This window comes from Anser anser (assembly GCF_964211835.1).
Source record: "Anser anser genome assembly, chromosome: 16".
In the NCBI taxonomy this organism is placed as follows: Eukaryota; Metazoa; Chordata; class Aves; order Anseriformes; family Anatidae; genus Anser; species Anser anser.
Window position 1 is genome coordinate 16521072 of NC_139737.1, and position 25467 is coordinate 16546538.

The 25467-nt window shown below is 49.3% G+C and overlaps 4 long non-coding RNA genes across 4 annotated transcripts in view; 3 read left to right on the forward strand and 1 right to left on the reverse strand.

Moving 5' to 3' along the window:
* LOC310882731 overlaps positions 1-25467 on the forward strand; it is a 673777-nt gene that overhangs the window by 141099 nt on the left and 507211 nt on the right. The window lies entirely within an intron of this gene.
* The window catches only part of LOC310882625, a 93271-nt gene that overhangs the window by 36953 nt on the left and 30851 nt on the right, over positions 1-25467 (forward strand). Inside the window, exons 6-7 of the long non-coding RNA XR_014573058.1 lie at positions 6601-9181; positions 18474-25393. This is a non-coding gene — a long non-coding RNA (uncharacterized lncRNA). The remainder of the gene's footprint in view (positions 1-6600; positions 9182-18473; positions 25394-25467) is intronic.
* Positions 856-14627, reverse strand: LOC310882626. Its single transcript, XR_014573059.1, has 3 exons — positions 14507-14627; positions 12308-12755; positions 856-3017 (listed from the first exon to the last, which is right to left on the reverse strand). It is a non-coding gene; the product is annotated as an uncharacterized lncRNA (long non-coding RNA).
* LOC310882627 lies at positions 10635-17024 on the forward strand. The gene is made up of 4 exons (XR_014573060.1): positions 10635-10841; positions 11927-12169; positions 15836-15930; positions 16185-17024. It is a non-coding gene; the product is annotated as an uncharacterized lncRNA (long non-coding RNA).

Below are 25467 nucleotides of genomic sequence, written 5' to 3' on the forward strand. Positions count from 1 at the left end.
TTGTTGCAGGGTTGGGAACGTACACCGATGGACACAAAGGAATTAGAGCAACAGCCTTGGAGGAGTTTGAGGCAGCAACCCGAGGTTTCAGCTGTGTTCAGAGAATGCCAAAAGGAAAGGCTGAAAGAGATGCTTGGAAAGAGCATTAAGGGGCAAAGAGGACCAGACCTCAACAAATGGAGAAAAACCTGGGGAAGCTCCATGCAATTTGAGGTAATCCGTGAGAGCTACAGGACATGCAGACACAGGCAGGTAACAAATACCAGACAGGTAAGCTGCTTTTCCAGAACTAACGCAGGTAAGGCAAAATTTTCCCTAAGTACAATGTGGCGGAGGCAAAGTATGCTACCGGGCATGTACCAACGTCCAAAATAGCCAAAATTCTCTTACCTAACCCAGGGGAATCCAAGTTTAGGATCCCCAAAGAAAAAATCTCTGTTGGAGGAAGCCAAATCTTTTTTCTAGAAGCATGCCAAGGTGAGAAGGCAAGGGTAGCTACCTGGCATACAGTTATGCATAAACTTGGCCAAACTTGTGGTGTCCCTGCCCTGAAGGGCTTTGCAGCTGGTACCCAGAGCTAAATGTATCTCAGGCAGAATCCCATACATTTTGAGAGGCTTTTGTGGAGGAAGCGATCGTTGCTAGCAGGCATGCAGCTACGTCCAAAGTAGGGCCAAAGTTGAGAGAGACGTAACGTGGAGGGGTCTTCAGCTGGTATTGACAAGCAGTTGTGTATTTGGAGCTAGCCCAGAAGTTTTGGAAAACAAGATGAGCAAAGGGAAGTGAAGGTACCCAGGCAGGTACCTCCGTCGGAAATTGGGCAAAGTTGTCAGTTACCTAGCCTGAAGCGATCTGAGGGCAGGATCCCAAAGTAAATCTGCATGTGGAGATAGCCACAAGGTTTTGGCAAACCAGATCAGCCAGAGGCAAGAGAAGCCTCTTGGCATGCACCTCCGTCGAAAATTGGCCCAAGTTCTCAGGTACCTAGCCTGAAGGGTTCTGCGGACCGAATCCACCAGTCCCTCTCTCTCTGGAAGAGGCCAAAACATTTCAGAAAGTATGCCTGGGTGGCGGAACGGGTAGCTACTGGGCATGCAGATAATTCCCAAGTTGGCCAAAATTCCGGTAGCTACCCCAGACGGGTACGCTGCTTTTGTCCAGAACTGCCGCAGGGAGGCAAAACTTTTTCAAAAGTACAATCTGGCGGAGGCAAAGTATTCTACCGGCCATGTACCAACCTCCAAAGTCGCCCAAATTCTCTGTTACCTAGCCCAGGGGAATCCGAGTTTAGGATCCCCAAAGAAAAAATCTCTCTTGTAGGAAGCCAAATCTTTTTTCTAGAAGCATGCCGAGGTGAGGAGGGAAGGGTAGCTACCAGGCATACAGTTATGCATAAACTTGGCCAAACTTGTGGTGTCCCTACCCTGAAGGTCTTTGCAGCTTGTACCCAGAGCTAAATGTATCTCAGGCAGAATCCCATACATTTTGAGAGGCTTTTGTGGAGGAAGCGATCGTTGCTAGCAGGCATGCAGCTACGTCCAAAGTAGGGCCAAAGTTGAGAGAGACGTAACGTGGAGGGGTCTTCAGCTGGTATTGACAAGCAGTTGTGTATTTGGAGCTAGCCCAAAAGTTTTGGAAAACAAGATGAGCGAAGGGAAGTGAAGGTACCCAGGGAGGTACCCCCGTCGGAAATTGGGAAAGTTGTCAGGTACCTAGCCTGAAGCGATCTGAGGGCAGGATCCCAAAGGAAATCTGTATGTGGAGGTAGCCACAAGGTTTTGGCAAACCAGATCAGCCAGAGGCAAGAGAAGCCTCTTGGCATGCCCCTCCGTCAAAAATTGGCCCAAGTTCTCGGGTACCTATCCTGAAGGGTTCTGCGGACCGAATCCACAAGTCCCTCTCTCTCTGGAAGAGGCCAAAACATTTCAGAAAGTATGCCTGGGAGGAGGAACGGGTAGCTACGGGGCATGCGCATAATTCCCAATTTGGCCAAAATTCCGGTAGCTACCCCAGACGGGTACGCTGCTTTTGTCCAGAACTGCCGCAGGGAGGCGAAACGTTTTCCGAAGTACAATCTGGCGGAGGCAAAGTATGCTACGGGGCATGTACCAACCTCCAAAGTAGCCCAAATTCTCTGTTACCTAGCCCAGAGGTATCCGAGTTTAGGATCCCCAAAGAAAAAATCTCTGTTGGAGGAAGCCAAATCTTTTTTCTAGAAGCATGCCAAGGTGAGAAGGCAAGGGTAGCTACCAGGCATACACTTCCCTGTAAACTTGACCGAACTTGTGGTGTCCCTACCCTGAAGGGCTTTGCAGCTGGTACCCAGAGCTAAATGTATCTCAGGCAGAATCCCATACATATTGAGAGGCTTTTGTGGAGGAAGCAAAGGTAGCTAGCAGGCATGCAGCTACGTCCAAAGTAGGGCCAAAGTTGAGAGAGACGTAACGTGGAGGGGTCTTCAGCTGGTATTGACAAGCAGTTGTGTATTTGGAGCTAGCCCAAAAGTTTTGGAAAAGAAGATGAGCGAAGGGTAGTGAAGGTACCCAGGCAGGTACCTCCATCGGAAATTGGGCAAAGTTGTCAGGTACCTAGCCTGAAGCGATCTGAGGGCAGGATCCCAAAGTAAATCTGTATGTGGAGGTAGCCACAAGGTTTTGGCAAAGCAGATCAGCCAGAGGCAAGAGAAGCCTCTTGGCATGCCCCTCCGTCAAAAATTGGCCCAAGTTCTCGGGTACCTATCCTGAAGGGTTCTGCGGACCGAATCCACCAGTCCCTCTCTCTCTGGAAGAGGCCAAAACATTTCAGAAAGTATGCCTGGGAGGAGGAACGGGTAGCTACTGGGCACGCACATAATTCCCAATTTGGCCAAAATTCCGGTTGCTACCCCAGACGGGTACGCTGCTTTTGTCCAGAACTAACGCAGGGAGGCGAAACGTTTTCCTAAGTACAATCTGGCGGAGGCAAAGTATTCTACCGGCCATGTACCAACCTCCAAAGTCGCCCAAATTCTCTGTTACCTAGCCCAGGGGAATCCGAGTTTAGGATCCCCAAAGAAAAAATCTCTCTTGGAGGAAGCCAAATCTTTTTTCTAGAAGCATGCCGAGGTGAGGATGGAAGGGTAGCTACCAGGCATACAGTTATGCATAAACTTGGCCAAACTTGTGGTGTCCCTACCCTGAAGGGCTTTGCAGCTGGTACCCAGAGCTAAATGTATCTCAGGCAGAATCCCATACATTTTGAGAAGCTTTTGTGGAGGAAGCAAAGGTAGCTAGCAGGCATGCAGCTACGTCCAAAGTAGGGCCAAAGTTGAGAGAGACGTAACGTGGAGGGGTCTTCAGCTGGTATTGACAAGCAGTTGTGTTTTGGAGCTAGCCCAGAAGTTTTGGAAAACAAGATGAGCGAAGGGAAGTGAAGGTACCCAGGCAGGTACCTCGGTCCCTAATTGGGCAAAGTTTTCAGGTACCTCCCCTGAAGCGATCTGAGGGCAGGATCCCAAAGTAAATCTGTATGTGGAGGTAGCCACAAGGTTTTGGCAAACCAGATCTGCCAGCTGTGTGGCATCCAGGGCAGCTGTGTGGCATCCATAGCACAGGCAGTTTGTATGTGGTCTTGGAGACTAGCTACGTGTGTCTTTATGCTGTCTGGGAGGCTACAGATAAGGGGGAGTTAACCTTGCCAGATCAATCAGGGCTAGCCTTGGGGATCTCCGGAAGAGATCCTTCTCCTGCATTGCTTGTATGCATGCTGGTTTTTGAACAGATGCAGCCAAATGGGAGAACCCTGAGGTCTTCATGACAAGGGATTGTCCTCTTTCCTGTGGGTCTATTCCACTGACCCGATAGGCAGCTAAAATGAATCTATGCCACTAACCCACAAGGAAGTTAATATGTTTATTTAACGTATAAATGCTATCGCAGGTATTCCTCACCAAAGTGAAGGTGAAGGTGCAGAGCTTACCAAGGAGGTGTCCCTGTCTTGGTGGAGAAGGAGCACAGAACATTGCCTGCCTCTTGTAGGTTTTCAATTTTTCTTCTCCCCCCCAACCCCCCAGCTCTCCCTTTTTTCCTCACTCTAGGGTTTTGCTATCATTAATTTTTTTACCACTACCTCCTAACACTTTTATATCCTAGCTTATCTGTCCCAGCCTGGGATGACAATGAGCGTAATTTGGGCAAAAAGTTGAGTATTATAGTCTTCTATGTTTAGCATGTACTTCCTTAATCTCATTATCTTATTAAGAGTTAACTTTAATGTTTATTTTACAAGGAATGAAGAAAAAGGTTTCACTTTGGGCACGGCAGACTTCAGGATTCTGTTCTGATGCGCAAAGAGGGTTTGGCACAGCCTGGGTATGCTGCTTTTGTTCAGAACTAAGGCATGTAGGCCAAACTTTTCCAGTGTGCTCCAGGCACCTGGCAGGACCCCCTGGGGCAGGACAGCCCAGCGGTGAGCTTGAGAGAGCTGGGCCATGGACGTCGTGGGTATGGAACTTCTCAGGGGCACAGGTATGGTGGAACCAAAAGAGAGTGTTCATCTCCAGGGGAAAGAGTGAGAAGTCCGCACTGTGGCACTTGGGGGCTCATGGACTCGCACATGCACCACCTTGCTCAGGACCAAGCATGGGGACCCAGCTCCTTGGGAAGCCAAGGACAGGGACCGTGACCACATGGCAGCCCTGTGCTGTCAGGGGCAGTGCATATTGTGACCCAGAGTGGTGCTAGGCAACCGCCATGTCCCACTGCAGGGCTGACAGGCACAGCCTCAGTCAGCCCCAAGGCAGAGCTGGCCCCAGCCCAGACGTGCGGCTCCCAACAGGGTCCTGGGGCACCAGTGCAGGTGGGCTCGAGCTGGATGGTCTTCAAGGTCTCTTCCAACCCCAGCCATTGTAGGATTCTGTGAGGGAGGCAGTGCACAAGGAAAATGGGGTGGGGTGCTGATGTCTGAAAAAAGCAAAGAAACAACAAAACTAAGAGGAGGATTCAAACTATCAAAAGTGGTAGGATTGAAGGAAAGACCAAAGAAAGAAAAGGTCATAATGAAAAGAAACAACCAGACAAAAGAAAATGAAACAAAGACTGTCTATTCCATTGTTGCAGGGTTGGGAACGTACACCGATGGACACAAACAAATTACAGCAACAGCCTTGGAGGAGTTTGAGGCAGCAACCCGAGGTTTCAGCTGTGTTCAGAGAATGCCAAAAGGAAAGGCTGAAAGAGATGCTTGGAAAGAGCATTAAGGGGCAAAGAGGACCAGACCTCAACAAATGGAGAAAAACCTGGGGAAGCTCCGTGCAATTTGAGGTAATCCGTGAGAGCTACAGGACATGCAGACACAGGCAGGTAACAAATAAGAGACGGGTATGCTGCTTTTCCAGAACTAACGCAGGTAAGGCAAAATTTTCCCTAAGTACAATGTGGTGGAGGCAAAGGTAGCTAGCGGGCATGTACCAACGTCCAAATTAGCCAGAATTCTCTGTTACCTAGCCTAGAGGGATCCGAGTTTAGTATCCTCAAAGAAAAAATCTCTGTTGGAGGAAGCCAAATCTTTTTTCTAGAAGCATGCCAAGGTGAGAAGGCAAGGGAAGCTACCAGGCATACACTTCCCTCTAAACTTGGCCAAACCTGTGGTGTCCGTACCCTGAAGGGCTTTGCAGCTGGTACCCAGAGCTAAATGTGTCTCAGGCAGAATCCCAAACATCTTGAGCAGCTTTTGTGGAGGAAGCAAAGGTAGCTAGCAGGTATGGAGCTATGTCCAAAGTAGGGCCAAAGTTGAGAGAGATGTAACGTGGAGGGGTCTTCAGCTGGTATTGAGAAGCAGTTGTGTATTTGGAGCTAGCCCCAAAGTTTTGGAAAAGAAGATGAGCGAAGGGAAGTGAAGGTACCCAGGCAGGTACCTCCTTCTCAAATTGGGCAAAGGTGTCAGGTACCTCCCCTGAAGCGATCTGAGGAGAGGATCCCAAAGGAAATCTGTATGTGGAGGTAGGCACAAGGTTTTGGCAAACCAGATCATCCAGAGGCAAGAGAAGCCTCTTGGCATGCACCTCCCTCCAAATTTGGCCCAAGTCCTCAGGTACCTAGCCTGAAGGGTTCTGCGGACCGAATCCACAAGTCCCTCTCTCTCTGGGAGAGGCCAAAACATTTCAGAAAGTATGCCTGGGAGGAGGAATGGGTAGCTACTGGGCATGCGCATAATTCCCAATTTGGCCAAACTTCAGGTAGCTACCCCAGACGGGTACGCTGCTTTTGTCCAGAACTGCCGCAGAGAGGCAAAATGGTTTGAAAAGTACAATGTGGCGGAGGCAAAGGTAGCTAGCGGGCATGTACCAACGTCCAAAGTAGCCCAAATTCTCTGTTACCTAGCCCAGAGGAATCCGAGTTTAGGATCCCCAAAGAAAAAATCTCTGTTGGAGGAAGCCAAATCTTTTGCAGAAGCATGCCGAGGTGAGAAGGCAAGGGTAGCTACCAGGCATACACTTCTGCAGAATGCTGGCCAAACGTGTGGTGTCCCCACCCTGAAGGGCTTTGCAGCTGGTACCCAGAGCTAAATGTTTCTCAGGCAGAATCCCATACATTTTGAGAAGTTTTTGTGGAAGAAGCAAAGGTAGGTAGCAGGCATGCAGCTACCTCCAAAGTAGAGGCAAAATTGTGAGGGACTTAATACGGAGGGGTCTTCAGCTGGTATTGACAAGCAGTTGTGTATTTGGAGCTAGCCCCAAAGTTTTGGAAAAGAAGATGAGCGAAGGGAAGTGAAGGTACCCAGGCAGGTACCTCCATCTCAAATTGGGCAAAGTTGTCAGGAAACCTAACCGGAAGCGATCTGAGGGCAGGATCCCAAAGTAAATCTGTATGTGGAGGTAGGCACAAGGTTTTGGCAAACCAGATCAGCCAGAGGCAAGAGAAGCCTCTTGGCATGCACCTCCCTCCAAATTTGGCCCAAGTTCTCTGGTACCTAGCCTGAAGGGTTCTGCGGAACGAATCCACCAGTCCCTCTCTCTCTGGAAGAGGCCAAAACATTTTACGAAGTATGCCTGGGAGGAGGAACGGGTAGCTACTGGGCATGTGCATAATTCCCAATTTGGCCAAACTTCAGGTAGCTACCCGAGACGGGTACGCTGCTTTTGTCCAGAACTGCTGCAGGGAGGCAAAACTTATTCAAAAGTACAATGTTGTGGAGGCAAAGGTAGCTAGCGGGCATGTACCAACCTCCAAATTAGCCCAAATTCTCTATTACCTAGCCCAGGGGAATCCGAGTTTAGGATCCCCCAAAAAAAAATCTCTGTTGGAGGAAGCCAAATTTTTGCAGAAGCATGCCAAGGTGAGAAGGCAAGGGTAGCTACCAGGCATACAGTTATGCATAAACGTGGCCAAACTTGTGGTGTCCGTACCCTGAAGGGCTTTGCAGCTGGTTCCCAGAGCTAAATGTGTCTCAGGCAGAATCCCATACTTTTTGAGAAGCTTTTGTGGAGGAAGCAAAGGTAGCTAGCAGGCATGCAGCTACGTCCAAAGTAGGGCCAAAGTTGAGAGAGACGTAATGTGGAGGGGTCTTCAGCTGGTATTGAGAAGCAGTTGTGTATTTGGAGCTAGCCCAGAAGTTTTGGAAAACAAGATGAGGGAAGGGAAGTGAAGGTACCCAGGCAGGTACCTCCGTCCCAAATTGGGCAAAGTTGTCAGGTACCTCCCCTGAAGCGATCTGAGGGCAAGATCCCAAAGTAAATCTGTATGTGGAGGTAGCCACAAAGTTTTGGCAACCAAGATAAACGGGAGGCAAGAGAAGCCTCTTGGCATGCACCTCCGTCGAAAATTGGCCCAAGTTCTCAGGTACCTATCCTGAAGGGTTCTGCGGACCGAATCCACAAGTCCCTCTCTCTCTGGAAGAGGCCAAAACATTTCAGAAAGTATGCCTGGGAGGAGGAACGGGTAGCTACTGGGCATGCGCATAATTCCCAGTTTGGCCAAAATTCCGGTAGCTACCCCAGACGGGTACACTGCTTTTGTCCAGAACTGCTGCAGGTAGGCGAAACGTTTTCAAAAGTACAATCTGGCGGAGGCAAAGGTATGCTACGGGGCATGTACCAACCTCGAAATTAGCCCAAATTCTCTATTACCTAGCCCAGGGGAATCCGAGTTTAGGATCCCCAAAAAAAAAATCTCTGTTGGAGGAAGCCAAATCTTTTTTCTAGAAGCATGCCAAGGTGAGAAGGCAAGGGTAGCTACCAGGCATACAGTTATGCATAAACTTGGCCAAACTTGTGGTGTCCCTACCATGAATGCCTTTGCAGCTGGTACCCAGAGCTAAATGTATCTCAGGCCGAATCCCATACATTTTGAGAAGCTTTTGTGGAGGAAGCAAAGGTAGCTAGCAGGCATGTAGCTACGTCCAAAGTAGGGCCAAAGCTGAGAGAGACGTAACGTGGAGGGGTCTTCAGCTGGTATTGACAAGCAGTTGTGTATTTGGAGCTAGCCCAGAAGTTTTGGAAAACAAGATGAGGGAAGGGAAGTGAAGGTATCCAGGCAGGTACCTCCGTCGGAAATTGGGCAAAGTTGTCAGGTACCTAGCCTGAAGCGATCTGAGGGCAGGATCCCAAAGTAAATCTGTATGTGGAGGTAGCCACAAGGTTTTGCCAAACCAGATCAGGCAGAGGCAAGAGAAGCCTCTTGGTATGCACCTCTGTCGAAAATTGCCCCAAGTAATCAGGTACCTAGCCTGAAGATTTCTGTGGACCGAATCCACAAGTCCCTCTCTCTCTGGAAGAGGCCCAAAACATTTCAGAAAGTATGCCTGGGAGGAGGAACGGGTAGCTACTGGGCATGTGCATAATTCCCAATTTGGCCAAAATTCAGGTAGCTACCCCAGACAGGTACGCTGCTTTTGTCCAGAACTGCCCGGGGTAGGCAAAACCTTTTCAAAAGTACAATCTGGCGGAGCCAAAGTATTGTACCGGGCATGTATCAACGTCAAAAATGGCCAAAATTCTGTTACCTAGCCCAGAGGTATCCGAGTTTAGGATCCCCAAAGAAAAAATCTCTGTTGGAGGAAGCCAAATCTTTTTTCTAGAAGCATGCCGAGGTGAGAAGGCAAGGGTGGCTACCAGGCATACAGTTATGCATAAACTTGGCCAAACTTGTGGTGCCCCTGCCCTGAAGGGCTTTGCAGCTGGTCCCCAGAGCTAAAAGTGTCTCATGCAGAATCCCATACATTTTAAGAAACTTTTGTGGAGGAAGCGGTGATTGCTAGCAGGCATGCAGCTACGTCCAAAGTAGGGCCAAAGTTGAGAGAGACGTAACGTGGAGGGGTCTTCAGCTGGTATTGACAAGCAGTTGTGTATTTGGAGCTAGCCCAGAAGTTTTGGAAAATAAGATGAGCGAAGGGAAGTGAAGGTACCCAGGCAGGTACCTCCATCGGAAATTGGGCAAAGTTGTCAGGTACCTAGCCTGAAGCGATCTGAGGGCAGGATCCCAAAGTAAATCTGCATGTGGAGGTAGCCACAAGGTTTTGGCAAACCAGATCAGGCAGAGGCAAGAGAAGCCTCTTGGCATGCACCTCCGTCGAAAATTGTCCCAAGTTCTCAGCTACATATCCTGAAGGGTTCTGCGGACCAAATCCACAAGTCCCTCTCTCTCCGGAAGAGGCCCAAAACATTTCAGAAAGTATACCTGGGAGGAGGAACGGGTAGCTACTGGGCATGCGCATAATTCCCAATTTGGCCAAAATTCAGGTAGCTACCCCAGACGGGTATGCTGCTTTTGTCCAGAACTGCTGTAGGTAGGCAAAACTTTTTCAAAAGTACAATCTGGCGGAGGCAAAGGTAGCTAGCAGGCATGTTCCAACCTCCAAAGTAGCCCAAATTCCCTGTTACCTAGCCCAGAGGAATCCGAGTTTAGGATCCCCAAAGAAAAAATCTCTGTTGGAGGAAGCCAAATCTTTTGCAGAAGCATGCAGAGGTGAGAAGGCAAGGGTAGCCACCAGGCATACACTTCCTTGTAAACTTGGCCAAACTTGTGGTGTCCCTACCCTGAAGGGCTTTCCAACTGGTACCCAGAGGTAAATCTCTCCCAGGAATAATCCCAAACATTTTGAGAAGCTTTTGTGGAGGAAGCAGAGGTAGCTAGCAGGCATGCAGCTACGTCCAAAGTAGGGCCAAAGTTGAGAGAGACGTAACGTGGAGGGGTCTTCAGCTGGTATTGACAAGCAGTTGTGTTTTGGAGCTAGCCCAGAAGTTTTGGAAAACAAGATGAGCAAAGGTTAGTGAAGTTACCCAGGCAGGTACCTCGATCCCAAATTGGGCAAAGTTGTCAGGTACCTAGCCTGAAGCGATCTGAGGGCAGGATCCCAAAGTAAATCTGTATGTGGAGGTAGCCACAAGGTTTTGGCAAACCAGATCTGCCAGCTGTGTGGCATCCAGGGCAGTATTGATAGCACAGGCAGTTTGTATGTGGTCTTGGAGACTAGCTACGTGTGTCTTTATGCTGTCTGGGAGGCTACAGATAAGGGGGAGTTAACCTTGCCAGATCAATCAGGGCTAGCCTTGGGGATCTCCAGAAGAGATCCTTCTCCTGCATTGCTTGTATGCATGCTGGTTTTTGAACAGATGCAGCCAAATGGGAGAACCCTGAGGTCTTCATGACAAGGGATTGTCCTCTTTCCTGTGGGTCTATTCCACTGACCCGATAGGCAGCTAAAATGAATCTATGCCCCTAACCCACTAGGCAGTTAATATGTTTATTTAACGTATAAATGCTATCGCAGGTATTCCTCACCAAAGTGAAGGTGAAGGTGCAGAGCTTACCAAGGAGGTGTCCCTGTCTTGGTGGAGAAGGAGCACAGAACATCGCCTGCCTCTTGTAGGTTTTCAATTTTTCTTCTCCCCCCCAACCCCCCAGCTCTCCCTTTTTTCCTCACTCTAGGGTTTTGCTGTCATTAACTTTTTTACCACTACCTCCTAACACTTTTATATCCTAAGCTTATCTGTCCCACCCTGGGATGACAATGAGCATATTTTGGGCAAAAAGTTGAGTATTATAGTCTTCTATGTTTAGCATGTACTTCCTTAATCTCATTATCTCCTTAAGAGTTAACTTTAATGTTTATTTTATAAGGAATGAAGAAAAAGGTTTCACTTTGGGCACGGCAGACTTCAGGATTCTGTTCTGATGCGCAAAGAGGGTTTGGCACAGCCTGGGTATGCTGCTTTTGTTCAGAACTAAGGCATGTAGGCCCAACTTTTCCAGTGTGCTCCAGGCACCTGGCAGGACCCCCTGGGGCAGGACAGCCCAGCCGTGAGCTTGAGAGAGCTGGGCCATGGACGTCCTGGCTGTGGAGCTTCTCAGGGGCACAGGTATGGTGGAACCAAAAGAGAGTGTTCATCTCCAGGGGAAAGAGAGAGAAGTCCACCCTGTGGCACTTGGGGACTCCTGGACTCGCACATCCAGCACCTCGCTCAGGACCAAGCATGGGGACCCAGCTCCTTGGGAAGCCAAGGACAGGGACCGTGACCACATGGCAGCCCTGTGCTGTCAGGGGCAGTGCATATTGTGACCCAGAGTGGTGCTAGGCAACCGCCATGTCCCACTGCAGGGCTGACAGGCACAGCCTCAGTCAGCCCCAAGGCAGAGCTGGCCCCAGCCCAGACGTGCGGCTCCCAACAGGGTCCTGGGGCACCAGTGCAGGTGGGCTCGAGCTGGATGGTCTTTAAGGTCCCTTCCAACCCCAGGCATTGTAGGATTCTATGAGGGAGGCAGTGCACAGGGAAAATGGGGTGGCGTGCTGATGTCTGAAAAAAGCAAAGAAACAACAAAACTAAGAGGAGGATTCAAACTATCAAAAGTGGTAGGATTGAAGGAAAGACCAAAGAAAGGAAAGGTCATAATGAAAAGAAACAACTAGACAAAACAAAATCAAACAAAAACTATCTATTCCATTGTTGCAGGGTTGGGAACGTACACCGATGGACACAAACAAATTACAGCAACAGCCTTGGAGGAGTTTGAGGCAGCAACCCGAGGTTTCAGCAGCGTTCAGAGAATGCCAAAAGGAAAGGCTCAAAGAGATGCTAGGAAAGAGCCTTAAGGGTCAAACAGGACCAGACCTCAACAAATGGAGAAAAACCTGGGGAAGCTCCGTGCAATTTGAGGTAATCCGTGAGAGCTACAGGACATGCAGACACAGGCAGGTAACAAATACCAGACAGGTAAGCTGCTTTTCCAGAACTAACGCAGGTAAGGCAAAATTTTCCCTAAGTACAATGTGGCGGAGGCAAAGTATGCTACCGGGCATGTACCAACGTCCAAAATAGCCAAAATTCTCTTACCTAACCCAGGGGAATCCGAGTTTAGGATCCCCAAAGAAAAAAATCTCTGTTGGAGGAAGCCAAATCTTTTTTCTAGAAGCATGCCAAGGTGAGAAGGCAAGGGTAGCTACCTGGCATACAGTTATGCATAAACTTGGCCAAACTTGTGGTGTCCCTGCCCTGAAGGGCTTTGCAGCTGGTACCCAGAGCTAAATGTATCTCAGGCAGAATCCCATACATTTTGAGAGGCTTTTGTGGAGGAAGCGATCGTTGCTAGCAGGCATGCAGCTACGTCCAAAGTAGGGCCAAAGTTGAGAGAGACGTAACGTGGAGGGGTCTTCAGCTGGTATTGACAAGCAGTTGTGTATTTGGAGCTAGCCCAGAAGTTTTGGAAAACAAGATGAGGGAAGGGAAGTGAAGGTACCCAGGCAGGTACCTCCGTCGGAAATTGGGCAAAGTTGTCAGTTACCTAGCCTGAAGCGATCTGAGGGCAGGATCCCAAAGTAAATCTGCATGTGGAGATAGCCACAAGGTTTTGGCAAACCAGATCAGCCAGAGGCAAGAGAAGCCTCTTGGCATGCACCTCCGTCGAAAATTGGCCCAAGTTCTCAGGTACCTAGCCTGAAGGGTTCTGCGGACCGAATCCACAAGTCCCTCTCTCTCTGGAAGAGGCCAAAACATTTCAGAAAGTATGCCTGGGTGGCGGAACGGGTAGCTACTGGGCATGCAGATAATTCCCAAGTTGGCCAAAATTCCGGTAGCTACCCCAGACGGGTACGCTGCTTTTGTCCAGAACTGCCGCAGGGAGGCAAAACTTTTTCAAAAGTACAATCTGGCGGAGGCAAAGTATTCTACCGGCCATGTACCAACCTCCAAAGTCGCCCAAATTCTCTGTTACCTAGCCCAGGGGAATCCGAGTTTAGGATCCCCAAAGAAAAAATCTCTCTTGTAGGAAGCCAAATCTTTTTTCTAGAAGCATGCCGAGGTGAGGAGGGAAGGGTAGCTACCAGGCATACAGTTATGCATAAACTTGGCCAAACTTGTGGTGTCCCTACCCTGAAGGTCTTTGCAGCTTGTACCCAGAGCTAAATGTATCTCAGGCAGAATCCCATACATTTTGAGAGGCTTTTGTGGAGGAAGCGATCGTTGCTAGCAGGCATGCAGCTACGTCCAAAGTAGGGCCAAAGTTGAGAGAGACGTAACGTGGAGGGGTCTTCAGCTGGTATTGACAAGCAGTTGTGTATTTGGAGCTAGCCCAAAAGTTTTGGAAAACAAGATGAGCGAAGGGAAGTGAAGGTACCCAGGGAGGTACCTCCGTCGGAAATTGGGAAAGTTGTCAGGTACCTAGCCTGAAGCGATCTGAGGGCAGGATCCCAAAGGAAATCTGCATGTGGAGGTAGCCACAAGGTTTTGGCAAACCAGATCAGCCAGAGGCAAGAGAAGCCTCTTGGCATGCCCCTCCGTCAAAAATTGGCCCAAGTTCTCGGGTACCTATCCTGAAGGGTTCTGCGGACCGAATCCACAAGTCCCTCTCTCTCTGGAAGAGGCCAAAACATTTCAGAAAGTATGCCTGGGAGGAGGAACGGGTAGCTACGGGGCATGCGCATAATTCCAAATTTGGCCAAAATTCCGGTAGCTACCCCAGACGGGTACGCTGCTTTTGTCCAGAACTGCCGCAGGGAGGCGAAACGTTTTCAAAAGTACAATCTGGCGGAGGCAAAGTATGCTACGGGGCATGTACCAACCTCCAAATTAGCCCAAATTCTCTGTTACCTAGCCCAGAGGTATCCGAGTTTAGGATCCCCAAAGAAAAAATCTCTGTTGGAGGAAGCCAAATCTTTTTTCTAGAAGCATGCCAAGGTGAGAAGGCAAGGGTAGCTACCAGGCATACACTTCCCTGTAAACTTGACCGAACTTGTGGTGTCCCTACCCTGAAGGGCTTTGCAGCTGGTACCCAGAGCTAAATGTATCTCAGGCAGAATCCCATACATATTGAGAGGCTTTTGTGGAGGAAGCAAAGGTAGCTAGCAGGCATGCAGCTACGTCCAAAGTAGGGCCAAAGTTGAGAGAGACGTAACGTGGAGGGGTCTTCAGCTGGTATTGACAAGCAGTTGTGTATTTGGAGCTAGCCCAAAAGTTTTGGAAAAGAAGATGAGCGAAGGGTAGTGAAGGTACCCAGGCAGGTACCTCCATCGGAAATTGGGCAAAGTTGTCAGGTACCTAGCCTGAAGCGATCTGAGGGCAGGATCCCAAAGTAAATCTGTATGTGGAGGTAGCCACAAGGTTTTGGCAAAGCAGATCAGCCAGAGGCAAGAGAAGCCTCTTGGCATGCCCCTCCGTCAAAAATTGGCCCAAGTTCTCGGGTACCTATCCTGAAGGGTTCTGCGGACCGAATCCACCAGTCCCTCTCTCTCTGGAAGAGGCCAAAACATTTCAGAAAGTATGCCTGGGAGGAGGAACGGGTAGCTACTGGGCACGCACATAATTCCCAATTTGGCCAAAATTCCGGTTGCTACCCCAGACGGGTACGCTGCTTTTGTCCAGAACTAACGCAGGGAGGCGAAACGTTTTCCTAAGTACAATCTGGCGGAGGCAAAGTATTCTACCGGCCATGTACCAACCTCCAAAGTAGCCCAAATTCTCTGTTACCTAGCCCAGGGGAATCCGAGTTTAGGATCCCCAAAGAAAAAATCTCTCTTGGAGGAAGCCAAATCTTTTTTCTAGAAGCATGCCGAGGTGAGGAGGGAAGGGTAGCTACCAGGCATACAGTTATGCATAAACTTGGCCAAACTTGTGGTGTCCCTACCCTGAAGGGCTTTGCAGCTGGTACCCAGAGCTAAATGTATCTCAGGCAGAATCCCATACATTTTGAGAAGCTTTTGTGGAGGAAGCAAAGGTAGCTAGCAGGCATGCAGCTACGTCCAAAGTAGGGCCAAAGTTGAGAGAGACGTAACGTGGAGGGGTCTTCAGCTGGTATTGACAAGCAGTTGTGTTTTGGAGCTAGCCCAGAAGTTTTGGAAAACAAGATGAGCGAAGGGAAGTGAAGGTACCCAGGCAGGTACCTCGGTCCCTAATTGGGCAAAGTTTTCAGGTACCTCCCCTGAAGCGATCTGAGGGCAGGATCCCAAAGTAAATCTGTATGTGGAGGTAGCCACAAGGTTTTGGCAAACCAGATCTGCCAGCTGTGTGGCATCCAGGGCAGCTGTGTGGCATCCATAGCACAGGCAGTTTGTATGTGGTCTTGGAGACTAGCTACGTGTGTCTTTATGCTGTCTGGGAGGCTACAGATAAGGGGGAGTTAACCTTGCCAGATCAATCAGGGCTAGCCTTGGGGATCTCCGGAAGAGATCCTTCTCCTGCATTGCTTGTATGCATGCTGGTTTTTGAACAGATGCAGCCAAATGGGAGAACCCTGACGTCTTCATGACAAGGGATTGTCCTCTTTCCTGTGGGTCTATTCCACTGACCCGATAGGCAGCTAAAATGAATCTATGCCACTAACCCACAAGGAAGTTAATATGTTTATTTAACGTATAAATGCTATCGCAGGTATTCCTCACCAAAGTGAAGGTGAAGGTGCAGAGCTTACCAAGGAGGTGTCCCTGTCTTGGTGGAGAAGGAGCACAGAACATTGCCTGCCTCTTGTAGGTTTTCAATTTTTCTTCTCCCCCCCAACCCCCCAGCTCTCCCTTTTTTCCTCACTCTAGGGTTTTGCTATCATTAATTTTTTTACCACTACCTCCTAACACTTTTATATCCTAGCTTATCTGTCCCAGCCTGGGATGACAATGAGCGTAATTTGGGCAAAAAGTTGAGTATTATAGTCTTCTATGTTTAGCATGTACTTCCTTAATCTCATTATCTTATTAAGAGTTAACTTTAATGTTTATTTTACAAGGAATGAAGAAAAAGGTTTCACTTTGGGCACGGCAGACTTCAGGATTCTGTTCTGATGCGCAAAGAGGGTTTGGCACAGCCTGGGTATGCTGCTTTTGTTCAGAACTAAGGCATGTAGGCCAAACTTTTCCAGTGTGCTCCAGGCACCTGGCAGGACCCCCTGGGGCAGGACAGCCCAGCGGTGAGCTTGAGAGAGCTGGGCCATGGACGTCGTGGGTATGGAACTTCTCAGGGGCACAGGTATGGTGGAACCAAAAGAGAGTGTTCATCTCCAGGGGAAAGAGTGAGAAGTCCGCACTGTGGCACTTGGGGGCTCATGGACTCGCACATGCACCACCTTGCTCAGGACCAAGCATGGGGACCCAGCTCCTTGGGAAGCCAAGGACAGGGACCGTGACCACATGGCAGCCCTGTGCTGTCAGGGGCAGTGCATATTGTGACCCAGAGTGGTGCTAGGCAACCGCCATGTCCCACTGCAGGGCTGACAGGCACAGCCTCAGTCAGCCCCAAGGCAGAGCTGGCCCCAGCCCAGACGTGCGGCTCCCAACAGGGTCCTGGGGCACCAGTGCAGGTGGGCTCGAGCTGGATGGTCTTCAAGGTCTCTTCCAACCCCAGCCATTGTAGGATTCTGTGAGGGAGGCAGTGCACAAGGAAAATGGGGTGGGGTGCTGATGTCTGAAAAAAGCAAAGAAACAACAAAACTAAGAGGAGGATTCAAACTATCAAAAGTGGTAGGATTGAAGGAAAGACCAAAGAAAGAAAAGGTCATAATGAAAAGAAACAACCAGACAAAAGAAAATGAAACAAAGACTGTCTATTCCATTGTTGCAGGGTTGGGAACGTACACCGATGGACACAAAGGAATTACAGCAACAGCCTTGGAGGAGTTTGAGGCAGCAACCCGAGGTTTCAGCTGTGTTCAGAGAATGCCAAAAGGAAAGGCTGAAAGAGATGCTTGGAAAGAGCATTAAGGGGCAAAGAGGACCAGACCTCAACAAATGGAGAAAAACCTGGGGAAGCTCCGTGCAATTTGAGGTAATCCGTGAGAGCTACAGGACATGCAGACACAGGCAGGTAACAAATAAGAGACGGGTATGCTGCTTTTCCAGAACTAACGCAGGTAAGGCAAAATTTTCCCTAAGTACAATGTGGTGGAGGCAAAGGTAGCTAGCGGGCATGTACCAACGTCCAAATTAGCCAGAATTCTCTGTTACCTAGCCTAGAGGGATCCGAGTTTAGTATCCTCAAAGAAAAAATCTCTCTTGGAGGAAGCCAAATCTTTTTTCTAGAAGCATGCCAAGGTGAGAAGGCAAGGGAAGCTACCAGGCATACACTTCCCTCTAAACTTGGCCAAACCTGTTGTGTCCGTACCCTGAAGGGCTTTGCAGCTGGTACCCAGAGCTAAATGTGTCTCAGGCAGAATCCCAAACATCTTGAGCAGCTTTTGTGGAGGAAGCAAAGGTAGCTAGCAGGTATGGAGCTATGTCCAAAGTAGGGCCAAAGTTGAGAGAGACGTAACGTGGAGGGGTCTTCAGCTGGTATTGAGAAGCAGTTGTGTATTTGGAGCTAGCCCCAAAGTTTTGGAAAAGAAGATGAGCGAAGGGAAGTGAAGGTACCCAGGCAGGTACCTCCTTCTCAAATTGGGCAAAGGTGTCAGGTACCTCCCCTGAAGCGATCTGAGGAGAGGATCCCAAAGGAAATCTGTATGTGGAGGTAGGCACAAGGTTTTGGCAAACCAGATCATCCAGAGGCAAGAGAAGCCTCTTGGCATGCACCTCCCTCCAAATTTGGCCCAAGTCCTCAGGTACCTAGCCTGAAGGGTTCTGCGGACCGAATCCACAAGTCCCTCTCTCTCTGGGAGAGGCCAAAACATTTCAGAAAGTATGCCTGGGAGGAGGAATGGGTAGCTACTGGGCATGCGCATAATTCCCAATTTGGCCAAACTTCAGGTAGCTACCCCAGACGGGTACGCTGCTTTTGTCCAGAACTGCCGCAGAGAGGCAAAATGGTTTGAAAAGTACAATGTGGCGGAGGCAAAGGTAGCTAGCGGGCATGTACCAACGTCCAAAGTAGCCCAAATTCTCTGTTACCTAGCCCAGAGGAATCCGAGTTTAGGATCCCCAAAGAAAAAATCTCTGTTGGAGGAAGCCAAATCTTTTGCAGAAGCATGCCGAGGTGAGAAGGCAAGGGTAGCTACCAGGCATACACTTCTGCAGAATGCTGGCCAAACGTGTGGTGTCCCCACCCTGAAGGGCTTTGCAGCTGGTACCCAGAGCTAAATGTTTCTCAGGCAGAATCCCATACATTTTGAGAAGTTTTTGTGGAAGAAGCAAAGGTAGGTAGCAGGCATGCAGCTACCTCCAAAGTAGAGGCAAAATTGTGAGGGACTTAATACGGAGGGGTCTTCAGCTGGTATTGACAAGCAGTTGTGTATTTGGAGCTAGCCCCAAAGTTTTGGAAAAGAAGATGAGCGAAGGGAAGTGAAGGTACCCAGGCAGGTACCTCCATCTCAAATTGGGCAAAGTTGTCAGGAAACCTAACCGGAAGCGATCTGAGGGCAGGATCCCAAAGTAAATCTGTATGTGGAGGTAGGCACAAGGTTTTGGCAAACCAGATCAGCCAGAGGCAAGAGAAGCCTCTTGGCATGCACCTCCCTCCAAATTTGGCCCAAGTTCTCTGGTACCTAGCCTGAAGGGTTCTGCGGAACGAATCCACCAGTCCCTCTCTCTCTGGAAGAGGCCAAAACATTTTACGAAGTATGCCTGGGAGGAGGAACGGGTAGCTACTGGGCATGTGCATAATTCCCAATTTGGCCAAACTTCAGGTAGCTACCCGAGACGGGTACGCTGCTTTTGTCCAGAACTGCTGCAGGGAGGCAAAACTTATTCAAAAGTACAATGTTGCGGAGGCAAAGGTAGCTAGCGGGCATGTACCAACCTCCAAATTAGCCCAAATTCTCTATTACCTAGCCCAGGGGAATCCGAGTTTAGGATCCCCCAAAAAAAAATCTCTGTTGGAGGAAGCCAAATTTTTGCAGAAGCATGCCAAGGTGAGAAGGCAAGGGTAGCTACCAGGCATACAGTTATGCATAAACGTGGCCAAACTTGTGGTGTCCGTACCCTGAAGGGCTTTGCAGCTGGTTCCCAGAGCTAAATGTGTCTCAGGCAGAATCCCATACATTTTGAGAAGCTTTTGTGGAGGAAGCAAAGGTAGCTAGCAGGCATGCAGCTACGTCCAAAGTAGGGCCAAAGTTGAGAGAGACGTAATGTGGAGGGGTCTTCAGCTGGTATTGAGAAGCAGTTGTGTATTTGGAGCTAGCCCAGAAGTTTTGGAAAACAAGATGAGGGAAGGGAAGTGAAGGTACCCAGGCAGGTACCTCCGTCCCAAATTGGGCAAAGTTGTCAGGTACCTCCCCTGAAGCGATCTGAGGGCAAGATCCCAAAGTAAATCTGTATGTGGAAGTAGCCACAAAGTTTTGGCAACCAAGATAAACGGGAGGCAAGAGAAGCCTCTTGGCATGCACCTCCGTCGAAAATTGGCCCAAGTTCTCAGGTACCTATCCTGAAGGGTTCTGCGGACCGAATCCACAAGTCCCTCTCTCTCTGGAAGAGGCCAAAACATTTCAGAAAGTATGCCTGGGAGGAGGAACGGGTAGCTACTGGGCATGCGCATAATTCCCAGTTTGGCCAAAATTCCGGTAGCTACCCCAGACGGGTACACTGCTTTTGTCCAGAACTGCTGCAGGTAGGCGAAACGTTTTCAAAAGTACAATCTGGCGGAGGCAAAGGTATGCTACGGGGCATGTACCAACCTCGAAATTAGCCCAAATTCTCTATTACCTAGCCCAGGGGAATCCGAGTTTAGGATCCCCAAAAAAAAAATCTCTGTTGGAGGAAGCCAAATCTTTTTTCTAGAAGCATGCCAAGGTGAGAAGGCAAGGGTAGCTACCAGGCATACAGTTATGCATAAACTTGGCCAAACTTGTGGTGTCCCTACCATGAAGGCCTTTGCAGCTGGTACCCAGAGCTAAATGTATCTCAGGCCGAATCCCATACATTTTGAGAAGCTTTTGTGGAGGAAGCAAAGGTAGCTAGCAGGCATGTAGCTACGTCCAAAGTAGGGCCAAAGCTGAGAGAGACGTAACGTGGAGGGGTCTTCAGCTGGTATTGACAAGCAGTTGTGTATTTGGAGCTAGCCCAGAAGTTTTGGAAAACAAGATGAGGGAAGGGAAGTGAAGGTATCCAGGCAGGTACCTCCGTCGGAAATTGGGCAAAGTTGTCAGGTACCTAGCCTGAAGCGATCTGAGGGCAGGATCCCAAAGTAAATCTGTATGTGGAGGTAGCCACAAGGTTTTGCCAAACCAGATCAGCCAGAGGCAAGAGAAGCCTCTTGGTATGCACCTCTGTCGAAAATTGCCCCAAGTAATCAGGTACCTAGCCTGAAGATTTCTGTGGACCGAATCCACAAGTCCCTCTCTCTCTGGAAGAGGCCCAAAACATTTCAGAAAGTATGCCTGGGAGGAGGAACGGGTAGCTACTGGGCATGTGCATAATTCCCAATTTGGCCAAAATTCAGGTAGCTACCCCAGACAGGTACGCTGCTTTTGTCCAGAACTGCCCGGGGTAGGCAAAACCTTTTCAAAAGTACAATCTGGCGGAGCCAAAGTATTGTACCGGGCATGTATCAACGTCAAAAATGGCCAAAATTCTGTTACCTAGCCCAGAGGTATCCGAGTTTAGGATCCCCAAAGAAAAAATCTCTGTTGGAGGAAGCCAAATCTTTTTTCTAGAAGCATGCCGAGGTGAGAAGGCAAGGGTGGCTACCAGGCATACAGTTATGCATAAACTTGGCCAAACTTGTGGTGCCCCTGCCCTGAAGGGCTTTGCAGCTGGTCCCCAGAGCTAAAAGTGTCTCATGCAGAATCCCATACATTTTAAGAAACTTTTGTGGAGGAAGCGGTGGTTGCTAGCAGGCATGCAGCTACGTCCAAAGTAGGGCCAAAGTTGAGAGAGACGTAACGTGGAGGGGTCTTCAGCTGGTATTGACAAGCAGTTGTGTATTTGGAGCTAGCCCAGAAGTTTTGGAAAATAAGATGAGGGAAGGGAAGTGAAGGTACCCAGGCAGGTACCTCCATCGGAAATTGGGCAAAGTTGTCAGGTACCTAGCCTGAAGCGATCTGAGGGCAGGATCCCAAAGTAAATCTGTATGTGGAGGTAGGCACAAGGTTTTGGCAAACCAGATCAGCCAGAGGCAAGAGAAGCCTCTTGGCATGCACCTCCCTCCAAATTTGGCCCAAGTTCTCTGGTACCTAGCCTGAAGGGTTCTGCGGAACGAATCCACCAGTCCCTCTCTCTCTGGAAGAGGCCAAAACATTTTACGAAGTATGCCTGGGAGGAGGAACGGGTAGCTACTGGGCATGTGCATAATTCCCAATTTGGCCAAACTTCAGGTAGCTACCCGAGACGGGTACGCTGCTTTTGTCCAGAACTGCTGCAGGGAGGCAAAACTTATTCAAAAGTACAATGTTGCGGAGGCAAAGGTAGCTAGCGGGCATGTACCAACCTCCAAATTAGCCCAAATTCTCTATTACCTAGCCCAGGGGAATCCGAGTTTAGGATCCCCCAAAAAAAAATCTCTGTTGGAGGAAGCCAAATTTTTGCAGAAGCATGCCAAGGTGAGAAGGCAAGGGTAGCTACCAGGCATACAGTTATGCATAAACTTGGCCAAACTTGTGGTGTCCGTACCCTGAAGGGCTTTGCAGCTGGTTCCCAGAGCTAAATGTGTCTCAGGCAGAATCCCATACATTTTGAGAAGCTTTTGTGGAGGAAGCAAAGGTAGCTAGCAGGCATGCAGCTACGTCCAAAGTAGGGCCAAAGTTGAGAGAGACGTAATGTGGAGGGGTCTTCAGCTGGTATTGAGAAGCAGTTGTGTATTTGGAGCTAGCCCAGAAGTTTTGGAAAACAAGATGAGGGAAGGGAAGTGAAGGTACCCAGGCAGGTACCTCCGTCCCAAATTGGGCAAAGTTGTCAGGTACCTCCCCTGAAGCGATCTGAGGGCAAGATCCCAAAGTAAATCTGTATGTGGAGGTAGCCACAAAGTTTTGGCAACCAAGATAAACGGGAGGCAAGAGAAGCCTCTTGGCATGCACCTCCGTCGAAAATTGGCCCAAGTTCTCAGGTACCTATCCTGAAGGGTTCTGCGGACCGAATCCACAAGTCCCTCTCTCTCTGGAAGAGGCCAAAACATTTCAGAAAGTATGCCTGGGAGGAGGAACGGGTAGCTACTGGGCATGCGCATAATTCCCAGTTTGGCCAAAATTCCGGTAGCTACCCCAGACGGGTACGCTGCTTTTGTCCAGAACTGCTGCAGGTAGGCGAAACGTTTTCAAAAGTACAATCTGGCGGAGGCAAAGGTATGCTACGGGGCATGTACCAACCTCGAAATTAGCCCAAATTCTCTATTACCTAGCCCAGGGGAATCCGAGTTTAGGATCCCCAAAAAAAAAATCTCTGTTGGAGGAAGCCAAATCTTTTTTCTAGAAGCATGCCAAGGTGAGAAGGCAAGGGTAGCTACCAGGCATACAGTTATGCATAAACTTGGCCAAACTTGTGGTGTCCCTACCATGAAGGCCTTTGCAGCTGGTACCCAGAGCTAAATGTATCTCAGGCCGAATCCCATACATTTTGAGAAGCTTTTGTGGAGGAAGCAAAGGTAGCTAGCAGGCATGTAGCTACGTCCAAAGTAGGGCCAAAGCTGAGAGAGACGTAACGTGGAGGGGTCTTCAGCTGGTATTGACAAGCAGTTGTGTATTTGGAGCTAGCCCAAAAGTTTTGGAAAACAAGATGAGCGAAGGGAAGTGAAGGTACCCAGGGAGGTACCTCCGTCGGAAATTGGGAAAGTTGTCAGGTACCTAGCCTGAAGCGATCTGAGGGCAGGATCCCAAAGGAAATCTGCATGTGGAGGTAGCCACAAGGTTTTGGCAAACCAGATCAGCCAGAGGCAAGAGAAGCCTCTTGGCATGCCCCTCCGTCAAAAATTGGCCCAAGTTCTCGGGTACCTATCCTGAAGGGTTCTGCGGACCGAATCCACAAGTCCCTCTCTCTCTGGAAGAGGCCAAAACATTTCAGAAAGTATGCCTGGGAGGAGGAACGGGTAGCTACGGGGCATGCGCATAATTCCAAATTTGGCCAAAATTCCGGTAGCTACCCCAGACGGGTACGCTGCTTTTGTCCAGAACTGCCGCAGGGAGGCGAAACGTTTTCAAAAGTACAATCTGGCGGAGGCAAAGTATGCTACGGGGCATGTACCAACCTCCAAATTAGCCCAAATTCTCTGTTACCTAGCCCAGAGGTATCCGAGTTTAGGATCCCCAAAGAAAAAATCTCTGTTGGAGGAAGCCAAATCTTTTTTCTAGAAGCATGCCAAGGTGAGAAGGCAAGGGTAGCTACCAGGCATACACTTCCCTGTAAACTTGACCGAACTTGTGGTGTCCCTACCCTGAAGGGCTTTGCAGCTGGTACCCAGAGCTAAATGTATCTCAGGCAGAATCCCATACATATTGAGAGGCTTTTGTGGAGGAAGCAAAGGTAGCTAGCAGGCATGCAGCTACGTCCAAAGTAGGGCCAAAGTTGAGAGAGACGTAACGTGGAGGGGTCTTCAGCTGGTATTGACAAGCAGTTGTGTATTTGGAGCTAGCCCAAAAGTTTTGGAAAAGAAGATGAGCGAAGGGTAGTGAAGGTACCCAGGCAGGTACCTCCATCGGAAATTGGGCAAAGTTGTCAGGTACCTAGCCTGAAGCGATCTGAGGGCAGGATCCCAAAGTAAATCTGTATGTGGAGGTAGCCACAAGGTTTTGGCAAAGCAGATCAGCCAGAGGCAAGAGAAGCCTCTTGGCATGCCCCTCCGTCAAAAATTGGCCCAAGTTCTCGGGTACCTATCCTGAAGGGTTCTGCGGACCGAATCCACCAGTCCCTCTCTCTCTGGAAGAGGCCAAAACATTTCAGAAAGTATGCCTGGGAGGAGGAACGGGTAGCTACTGGGCACGCACATAATTCCCAATTTGGCCAAAATTCCGGTTGCTACCCCAGACGGGTACGCTGCTTTTGTCCAGAACTAACGCAGGGAGGCGAAACGTTTTCCTAAGTACAATCTGGCGGAGGCAAAGTATTCTACCGGCCATGTACCAACCTCCAAAGTAGTCCAAATTCTCTGTTACCTAGCCCAGGGGAATCCGAGTTTAGGATCCCCAAAGAAAAAATCTCTCTTGGAGGAAGCCAAATCTTTTTTCTAGAAGCATGCCGAGGTGAGGAGGGAAGGGTAGCTACCAGGCATACAGTTATGCATAAACTTGGCCAAACTTGTGGTGTCCCTACCCTGAAGGGCTTTGCAGCTGGTACCCAGAGCTAAATGTATCTCAGGCAGAATCCCATACATTTTGAGAAGCTTTTGTGGAGGAAGCAAAGGTAGCTAGCAGGCATGCAGCTACGTCCAAAGTAGGGCCAAAGTTGAGAGAGACGTAACGTGGAGGGGTCTTCAGCTGGTATTGACAAGCAGTTGTGTTTTGGAGCTAGCCCAGAAGTTTTGGAAAACAAGATGAGCGAAGGGAAGTGAAGGTACCCAGGCAGGTACCTCGGTCCCTAATTGGGCAAAGTTTTCAGGTACCTCCCCTGAAGCGATCTGAGGGCAGGATCCCAAAGTAAATCTGTATGTGGAGGTAGCCACAAGGTTTTGGCAAACCAGATCTGCCAGCTGTGTGGCATCCAGGGCAGCTGTGTGGCATCCATAGCACAGGCAGTTTGTATGTGGTCTTGGAGACTAGCTACGTGTGTCTTTATGCTGTCTGGGAGGCTACAGATAAGGGGGAGTTAACCTTGCCAGATCAATCAGGGCTAGCCTTGGGGATCTCCGGAAGAGATCCTTCTCCTGCATTGCTTGTATGCATGCTGGTTTTTGAACAGATGCAGCCAAATGGGAGAACCCTGACGTCTTCATGACAAGGGATTGTCCTCTTTCCTGTGGGTCTATTCCACTGACCCGATAGGCAGCTAAAATGAATCTATGCCACTAACCCACAAGGAAGTTAATATGTTTATTTAACGTATAAATGCTATCGCAGGTATTCCTCACCAAAGTGAAGGTGAAGGTGCAGAGCTTACCAAGGAGGTGTCCCTGTCTTGGTGGAGAAGGAGCACAGAACATTGCCTGCCTCTTGTAGGTTTTCAATTTTTCTTCTCCCCCCCAACCCCCCAGCTCTCCCTTTTTTCCTCACTCTAGGGTTTTGCTAT